Raw genomic sequence first — 10,136 nt, forward strand, 5'->3', positions numbered from 1 at the left:
TTACCAGCTGTATTACATGATCTTTATGTCGGATATCTGTTAACCCTACACTGATAGAGTATATCGTGGTATGACGGACATGGAAGTGTTAAGCAATCTGATTCACAACCTCAGTATCCAGTTCACTGTCCACCTCCCTCTTCCCGACAACTGCATGCACTTAGAAATGGGTACTGACGGGGAGGGGAGATGACCTTAATGACTGCTACACCATGAACAGCGGATCACTTGTTTATACATCAACGACAGTGGTTCACCTGTCTTTAATGGATTGCAATATACACCATTACTCAGCCAGGGCAACAACTCCATGTTCGGAGAGTGCATAGATGTGTGGGTCAGCAGTTGTTCTCCGTGATCAGGGCAATGGTCCTGGTATTTGTCTTTATCCTGTCAATTTCATACAGTTTGAAGCTACTCGTTGTTTCGCATAACAAAACACACTGCAGATAAAGAGTGTGTTTGCATTTAATGCAAGCAATTTCTATAACTAATGGCATACTTGCTGTGATATGCACACGCTCAGACTAATAACTGCACACATTACATGCTTGTTCCATCTTTATTGGCTCAAAAATTTGAGAAGGAATGCTTGGGGCATGTGACAGTTTCTTAAAATGAACCTAAATATTACTAATAACTACTGGCAGTGTGTATAATCAACAGCCAAACACTGCATACAGAAAACGGTAACATACTGTAAACCTGGGTTGAGTAAATCCATCTTTATTTTATACCGGTGCCATACAAATATTAATGAAAACCATAGGGACCATCATTACTGTTAGACTGTTCATATTCACTGGTGATAAAGAAAACACCTACACAGGCCTATCCCTACTCTGTTTGCGATATCAGTCGTCATCCATGATGATACTACTTATTAGCTTACAAGAGTATTTTCGTCACTATGACAACAGTAGTAATTCCCAGTCACTATGACAACAGCTGTTACATCTGACAACCTGTAGGGACGTGTCATGTATCTTCACGTTAACTAATAGTCACCATACTCATAAAACGGGTACTGAGCCACCCAGTGGAAAGTGTGTAGTGAATTGTTACAAACCATGACGGTCAATTACAACACGTGGCAACGTCAACATAACGTTTTGTGGTCTGACTGTAAAATTCCATATTCTCCATGAAACAATGATTTGGCCCAGTCATCACCTTGTAATTTATCCCTTCCACTGTAGCTCATGTCGTCTACCGAAGCCCACCGTCCCCTACCCCATCACCCCTCTCCTGTAGCCCCCAGTCCAACCACTATTGTCCCCTTCTTCACCCACCTTCCTCTTCCTGTCGCCCAGGTCCCCCACCCCCACCCCACCAACCCCGCCCTGTCCACCCCACCAATCAGTCCACCCATCGGACCTGATGTATTCGAATGCAAATAAGAAGTATCATCCTCACCTTGTATCATTCTTTAGTGCGCTCACATTTTGAGTATTGTGTCCAGTCCGTGTAGCCATTTTACAAAAAAGATATACACTTGAGAGAGTGCAACGAAGGATGAGAAAGATGATACATAGACTGAAAAATAAACCACACGAGGGGCGTTTAAGCTTGAATCTCTTTACCTTCACTAGACAAAGGTGACGAGGGGAATTAATTCAAGTACAGTATTCATAATATTCAAAGGACACGATAGTATGGCTATTGATAAGTATTTCACAGTAGATCACTCAAATTATACAGGTATTAGGCACAAAATTATGGGCAAACAATTTTAGGCATAAACATTTCTTCTTTAGCAGAGTTGTAGATATAATGGAACAATGTAGTAAACTTATGATACAGTACTAACCTTCAAAAATCACTTAGTTGGGGACTTCAAAACAGATACTTATCTAAGTATGTTCACTCCAGAATAATACAGCTCTGTTGTATATTCAACAGACGATTTCTTTCAGAGCCTTGAGGGTACAACCATAGAACATCGATAAATATTGTTTACTTAATATTATTTTCCTTTTCAGGTAGATTTTGCAAAATAAGATTCCTTTACCTCTTTCCTATGAAATTTCCAGAACAGCCTTTCTGTGCTGCATAGTGGTCGTTCTCACTATTTCCTGTCCTCATCGGCTGGAGGGTTTAGTGGGTGGGGGGGAGACTTTCTGCCATAAACCTTCCCTTTAACTGATAGAATAGTTTTGTTATATAACCTTTCCAGTACCAAACAGCCGCAAAGGATCAACAGGTCTGTTGCTATTTGCTTTTCTTTGTATTCCTTTGACTCTCCCGCCTCCTGGGGCCGCCTTCTGTATGTAGTGAACTTGCTTCGATTTTAGAGGTCTACAGTAGGGAGGATAGGTGTCACAATGATTTTATGCTCATTGATAGTTGTGGGAAAGCTGATAAATATGACTTATTTGATGAATTGTTAACTGTTGCATGGTTCATGACTCAAAAATAAACCACTCAAGAAATCTGTGTCATTCTTAATAACCGAAATAATGTAGAAAGTGTATTGTGTCATATATATTTAAAAACTTACCATAATCATGACATGCTATTATCTGTATATTTTCTGGCGGAACATTGCTTATATATTACATTACTATCAGTAACTGCACACAGCGGCAATGACCACCATGTTCGGTTCATTCTAGCGCCCGAACGAGACCTGGTGAAGTTCCATACTCATCAGTGTTACCAGATTCGGAGAGCATTGCACCACCTCGCTGGTGGATGGGGTGTTTCCGTTTGATATGTCCGCAACTGTACAGTAGCTCCCAAAAGTATCTTTAAAAAAAAATACTATACATTCTGACACAATGGACGATGTATCTGACACGTGTTGCGTGAAGCGGCAACAAAATTGGTAGACCTGCATGCTGGGGAGTGGTTGCCATACACCTGCATATGCCCTGGGATTGTATATACCGTTTTCTAACTGACGTAATACTAATCACTTTGTCATATGTAGATATATTTGATGTTATTATGGTGACAACTAGTTCGTTTTAACATAGGCACGGTTACTCTTGCTGTGGTTCATCTGTCATGCTTTCACGAGTGCCAGCACAAGGTTATCAGCACTCTAGATAAATAGTATACAAGCTTTCCCAGAACTGATATATTTTGAGAAAGTATTTATATAATATCTGTGATTATGAGTGGGAGACATATGACACCCAGTGTAATGTGAACGGCACAAAAATATTAGAGAGACAAGTAGAGGTAAACGAAATGTAAAGAGAGTAAATTAACTTATCTGAAACTAATCCCCAGAGCAGCGTATAAACCTAGTTGTCACTGATACACCAGCCGTATTGTGGAGGTGACATGCGAGATTCACTCTTATATTGGGCATTATATGTAAAATAAATACAAGGTAAGGTTAAACACACTTTGGGGGGCTGCTTTTATTCATTTAATAACCACTGTATCCACCGCCTGTATCCAGACCTCTGTTCAATCGACGCGACACCTACTATGAAGCTGTGCCATTCACGTAACGAAACACCACACCTCACTACATTCCGACACCGAGATATTGCCACATTCGGGTAGTATGTATAATGATGTGTGGTTAAAATTGTCCGACATGCAGACCCTATAGGCTATTATTAACCTCTGCATTGTTAATCTATTTATAGTTGTGATAACGAAAGAATTGAGATGGGTATTTTTCTCATGCTGTTTAATAATCTGAGTTTGACTTATATTCAAGGGGGGCTGGGTGACTCAATGGTGGCGTGCGTAGCTCAAGACCGTGAGGTAGTGAGTTCGTGCCCCACCCGAGTAGCTACTCAGCTGAAAGTTAGCGCTCTCATCACCCTGTCAGAGCTATATGGTCTGATATAGGCCTAGCTCGGAGAATTCATTCTTTCACTTATATTCGAACATGACAACTCAGCCCATCGCAATCAGTTTTCGAACATGGCAACTCTGCCCGTCGCATGATGCATTTATCACAGTATAATGTGTGTAATGGATTGTATTCTTTAGCACAGAGGTATAAATATCGCTGAACTGTTACCATTTACAAGTCGATGGGTGTTTGCAGTCACATAGTGGCGTTGATGTGTTTATTAGCAGTACCACCAACAATACCTAACCATGCGTACCAACCGCACCGAGACGACAAGTGGCCGGGAATAATATTTCATTCTGTTCATTCTGCCATTCTTCGCACCACTCCTTAAAGATACTTTTGGGAGCTACTGTACATGCCCACCATACTTAACAAATGTTGTTGACAATGCTGCATCAGTCCCTGGAAGTTATTCACACTCTTCCTCGCTTACTGATACTCTGGAGCCTTTCCAGGCCCCTGGGGATTTTCTTCCTTTGTCGCAGTATCCGGCTGGAACCAGAAACATTTCCATATGTAAAACACTTTGCACTGAATTCCGGGGGTGGATCCATTTCACATAGTGGCATAATTGAACTTCACATTGCTATCGTTTCTGCATGTGAACGGGATCCTATAATCTCCTCCCAGTGGGGCAGTAGCATCCTTATAGAAGTGTCCTCCCTTGATGAGAGATTGCCTTTACGAGTACAGGCTCTGACTTTCGTGTCTGGTAGTAACGTATCTTGTATTCCTCATGCTACTGTTAACCAGTGTAAGGATGTCTGTTTTCTAGTGACCTCTCACACTCGGAGACACAGCTGTTAGAGGATCTATGATCTTCTGATGTGATGTCCATTGAACACTTGCAGAAGATAGATGATATTCTGACCCCAAATCCAACCTTGTTCCTAACCAATGGTCTATTAATGTTGCCTGCTTATGCGAATCTCTCTTGGCTATCACTTCCTGTGAAGCCTTATGACTGTCCCCAAAGCAGTGTTTCCAGTGTCAGGGGTATGGACATGTTCGCCACTATGCACAGGCTGGCCTTTCTGGTGTCAGTGTCTCCTGTATCAGTTAAGCCCAAGGCAGTGACTGTCTGGGGCCCATTAAATACTATCATTGTGATGGTGCCCATTCTGCATCTTCTCGACACTCTCCTTGACTTTTTTGGAAAGAAAATTTTGTGCATTCTTACCCATTAGAAGGTTTTGTTCCCTAAAGCAAAGGGAAAGGTCCAGACTTGTGTCTTCTGGCCTGGGATTACTTATGCTTCTGTCCTTTCTAGCTTTGTATGCTGTCCTGTGTCTTGGCAGGTGCCTCAATCTGCTCCATTGCCAAATTCTCCATTCTGTGGTTTGCCAGACACTATTCCTGAGGTTTCTAAAACTTCTGAAACTAGCATTCTTCCACCCTCATCCCCTGCTGTTTTTGCTCCCACTTCGATGACGGAGGGTTTGCGCCTTTCTGTGGTGGTGACAGACATCCTTGTTGATGTGTCCCTTTGTCCTGACTTGTTTACCCTCCCCAGAGTTCTTTCTGTGCCTGGCAAGCATCACAATGGTCCTTCAGAATGCTTTGAGCATGCAGACTATCCACCTAAAGTATCCATTATGAAATCTTGTGAGGATCCTTCTGCTGATTCCCTTACCCTGGCATCCCTGGAGTCCGGCCAGGTGCAGGCTGAGGCTAGTGTTTTGGCGGTGGTCCAGCCCCCACTGGGTGATGGTGCTGCCCAGATTGTTGATGTTCTAATTCAGATGTATGTGTTCTCATCCTCACAGGGTCATGGACTTGCAGAGTCCATTTCTACTTCTTTGCTTCTGGTGGTGGTGCTGCAAGCCACCAACCAGTGAGCCCATTCTTCCAGCTCAGAACAAGGATATTTAATTCCGCTTCTTTCTCCTTGTGGATACCTTTATGTGGTCGGTACCGTGTACAATCACCGTGTGTTAGAATGTCTCTTTCTAAGAGCCTTCCCAAGCACTTTTCCAAATCTGCCCACTTGTCAGGAATTATGTAGTCTAGCACCTTATCCTGATCCTCTCTCCAGTATGAGTTCTGTCATTCAGTAGAACTATCATAGCTTAAATGTCAGTTGGGAGTAACTGTGTTATCTTGATGCACAGTTTTCGCCAGTATGCATGTGTATCCAGTAGACCGTGGTTGGTGACACTGTTCCTCCTGATCCTCACGGTTACCATTTCTTCTATTTGAGCCTGTTCCAAACCAAGGACAAGGTTATTACTATCTACCTTCGTTGTGATGTTTAATTCCTCATCTGAGCCATTCCATTCATCTACAAGCTGCCGCCATTCTGGTCAGTCTGCATCTCTGGGATACAATTTGTAGTCTTTATGTTCCTCTCAGCATAGCTGTTGGAATGGTAGATCTGGAGTGCCTGTTTCATAATCTTCCTTCCCCTTTTATTTTAACAGAAGATTTGAATGGTCATTACCCACTGTAGGGTGACAGTATGGCCAATCCTCTGGGTACTTTGCTGGCTTCTTTGGTGAAAGATGAGGAGTTGAGTTTCTTGAATTCTGGTGAAATGATGCGTTTCCCTGGTCAGACTGTGATTTTTACTGCTATTTTGTCCTGTGCTCAGCTGATGCCTCTCTCGAATTTGTCCAGAGTGTGTTGCTAGACTTGCATAGCAGCGACCATTTCCCTACCCTTTTTTAAGTGTTGCTGAGGGTGGCCTACAAACTCGTCTTCCTTGCTGGTGTCTGGACAGGGCGGACTGGATACTGTTCACGTACTTATGTTCCAGTGACTGCTGTGGATGATTTTGGCACTACTGATGAGCCAGTTGCTTATTTGACTTATGTTGCATTCGGCAATTATTTTATCTATTCCTTAGACGAAAAGAAATATTCATAAACATCTGGTTCCTTGGTGGACCCCTAAGTGCAGTTCTGCTGAGATGGTCAATTAGGTGGCCATCTCTCGTCTTTGTCGCCATCATGGGGATCTTCAGTGCTTGGGAGCATTTCGGAGGGTGAGAGCTCATGCACGGTGGGTGTTTTCCAAAGGAGGCCAGACGTTCTCATACTGTAGAAGGGTTATGTTTCCTCAGTTACCTCGAAGACTTCCTTCACAGGTATGGAACCGGGTCAGGAAAATTTGGGGGAAGTATACCATTCCCGCCCTCCCTGTTTTGTATGATACAGGTGGGACCATGGCTGATTCTTTTGCTGCTGCCGACTTCCTTTTTGTTCATTTAACTAGTGTGTCGCAGAAGAATACAGATTCCCCATTGGCATGCCACCGTTGGCACCTGTAATCTCATGGTCTAAGATTTGCCTGTTCTGGGGGAGAGTCTCATAATGTCATTTTTTTCTAATTCTGAACTTCATGTAACTTTTGCCACAGTGTCATGAGTTTTCTCTTAACTATGAAGATATTCCTTATTTTTATTTACATCACATATGTAATTGGTCCCTCTCGTTTTTGCTGTCGTTGTATCATAGAATTTGGTGTACTAGTGTTTCTGGATTGCTGGGGTGTTGTTAGTTATCCACATCCCCAAGCCAGATACAGAGCATCCACAGCATGGCTTCTCAACCTTTTTCCCACCAAGTACCCCTGAGTTATAAGGCCATCGACCAGTGCCCCCGTTAATCTAACACTGAATACTAATAAACTTTAATACTAATTCACTGAAGAATGGTACTATAACGGCTATTGTAACACTAACGAAAATAAAATTACTTCATTTGGCATGTAAGCATTAGCACCATGTTTTAAATAAGACAACCAGCATTAAAGTTCAGTGTGAAGGCTGTGCATTTTTTTGTGCAAATAAATTTCTCAATTGGAGGAGCAGTATTAGACATGCTCCACATTAAGCTGTTTATGTTCCATGTTCAACAGTGCTGAAAATCCTTGCTTACATAAGAACATTAGCAAAGACCTCACAGCAACATCAGTCACAGCAGGGTAAAGCTCACTCATATTAAACCAGAAACTTAGTCAAGGGAATTGTTTCAGATGCATCTTTTACAACAGAATCGTTAACCAGCTCCAAGAGTTCTTGGGAGAAGGTGCACAATAACAATGAATGGGTGTCTTAATTTTTTTTTATTCGAACTCGCTCAGTACGGGAAAATAAGACTAAAATTCCTTCCGCAGGGAAGAAAGATACTTTTACACAAGGTGCACCAATTCTAGTTTTCCAGTGCCTTTGCGTTTATGAAGTGCCTCACTAAGGTTTTGAAACATGCTAAGATTTTCGTCTTGGAATTTGCCTTCCCACAGCTCCAGCTTCGTGGTGAATGGTCTTAGAATCAATCATTGTGGTAACTACCTTGAAGGGATAAGTTTGGCGAGTTTAGATGTAAGAAAATGCCCTTCAGGTAGGCCATGGAACAAATGGTTGTCTGATGACAATTTCTTGGTACACTCAAACTACAGTACTTTGTCTTGCTGTCATGTTTGAAGAATTCGAAAAGCTCCTCTTTCTGTGACTCTACTTTTGAAACCACATCCCCCCCGTGACAACCAGCGAACCTCGATGGGCGAGTAACATTCTTCATCTATTCCAAATTCTTGGCACAGTAGGTACAAAAGTCATGTATTTAGGGTACTTGGTGGTATTTACCAAGTTAAAAACATCATCAAGTACTAATCTTAACTCTGGCGGGGGAGTTTTAGATACTGCAGCATATTTATGAAGCATACAATGAAGATGCCTTTTTTCTCAGGATTCGCCTCATTCACATTTCCTCCAGACCCTCAAAGCTAACCAGGCATTGCAAGTGCTCTGTCAGTTGTGCACACAAATATATTAGTCTAAGGAAGTCCTTCGGTCATTTTTTTAAAAATGGTGGGGCTTGAAGCAGGGCTGGCAGTGCCACCAACTCTGGAGGCATGCCTATCTTTGTAGGGTTCGGCATTTGTTGGCCTCATGGACCAAGCACCCCCTTCATCACTGGTACAGGAGGCCTACTGGTGATGTTGCTTGTCTCTGCCCATTTTCCATCTTAAATGGGGTTTTTGTCTCCCCACGTGTTTGCCATGCATGGCATCCTGTATGCTGGGAGATGGGAGTCCTGGAGGTTCAGCAATGCTGCATGTTGGACCCTGCAGCTAGCAACACACCTCTTTGGTCACTTATTCTGGCTAGTTGGGCGATCTGGTTCGAAGTGGCCAGGTTAATTGGCTGTTCATGCCTTTGCTAGGGTCAGGTGGGCACTGGGGGGCCTGGTGGCTCCTATCGTCCTGGAGTCATCCTTGCGAGGGTCTTCCGGTGGTTACCTGGGAATACTCTCTCACTACCTCTGGGGTCGCCAGTGGTGTTATCCATGGGACATGACCTCCCCTTGTTGGACTCCGTGGTGGGTGGAGGAGTGGGGAAATGAAGTATTTAGTTTCCCTCTAATGAAGGAAGAAGTTAATAACGAATTGGGTGGCTACCTTACTCCATGAACCTGTGCCATGTCTCAGGACAATTCTGTGACCTCTCTGCCTCTTGTGATGACACTGGTTCCTTACAAGGCGGCCAGTGGACGTCGATATCATCTAAGGGGTTGCGTCCTCGTCCCACGAGAGTTGTCCAGACAGCGTTTTACGAGCGAGTTAAAGAGTCGTTTACAATGTTTGAGGTCATGTGCTCCAAAGAAAGGATGGATCTGAGGAAATGTGATGTATTCACCATGCACAGAGCGTTGCTGAAAGTTTGTGATCAGTCCCCTATGGCTGTTCCTTAGGTTGATGGTTTAGATAGGTAGTAGAAGTGCCTGATGCAGAATGAATGTTAGTAAGTTGTTCCTGAACTTTTGGAGGGATCAACCTGTATCCTGTTCTCCTTATGCTTCCTTAAATTCCCCTAGAGGTGTAGTTATGCCAGATATTCGATGATGTATGATGAGGTGCAATTAACTAAAGAGCTTGCTGATCAACATGTTGTAAAGGTGGAGAGAATTAAGAAGATGGGTGGTGATATAGTTGTGATCTTGTGTTAACTATGCTGGCAGCCATGCAACATCATCTAAGTCATGTGATCGGTACATATTTGAGTTTTGCCCCTACTTACAAAGAGAAGGCTGAGTTTTCCTGAGGATAAGGATCGTGTGCAATCATTGTTTGTTCATCAACGTGTTACATTTTCTGCTGCTCTCTCCAGATTGAGTCCAAGGGACTCTTTTTAGGATACGACTTCCAAGTCGTATTCAACAGTACGTGCTTCTGCGTCTGACAGTGGTTCTGTCCTTGAGGTGTCCTCTTTCGATGTAGTTCCGGTTCGACTTGCTTGTGGAGAATCTCAAGAGTTTTCCCAACTCTCAAATGCTGTGTCTTTTCCTGTCCCTGTTTGTGGTGAATCTCATCA

Source organism: Coenobita brevimanus, chromosome 40 (genome assembly GCF_032717465.1).
Source record: "Coenobita brevimanus isolate Jiangsu-jjx chromosome 40, ASM3271746v2, whole genome shotgun sequence".
Taxonomy (NCBI): domain Eukaryota; kingdom Metazoa; phylum Arthropoda; class Malacostraca; order Decapoda; family Coenobitidae; genus Coenobita; species Coenobita brevimanus.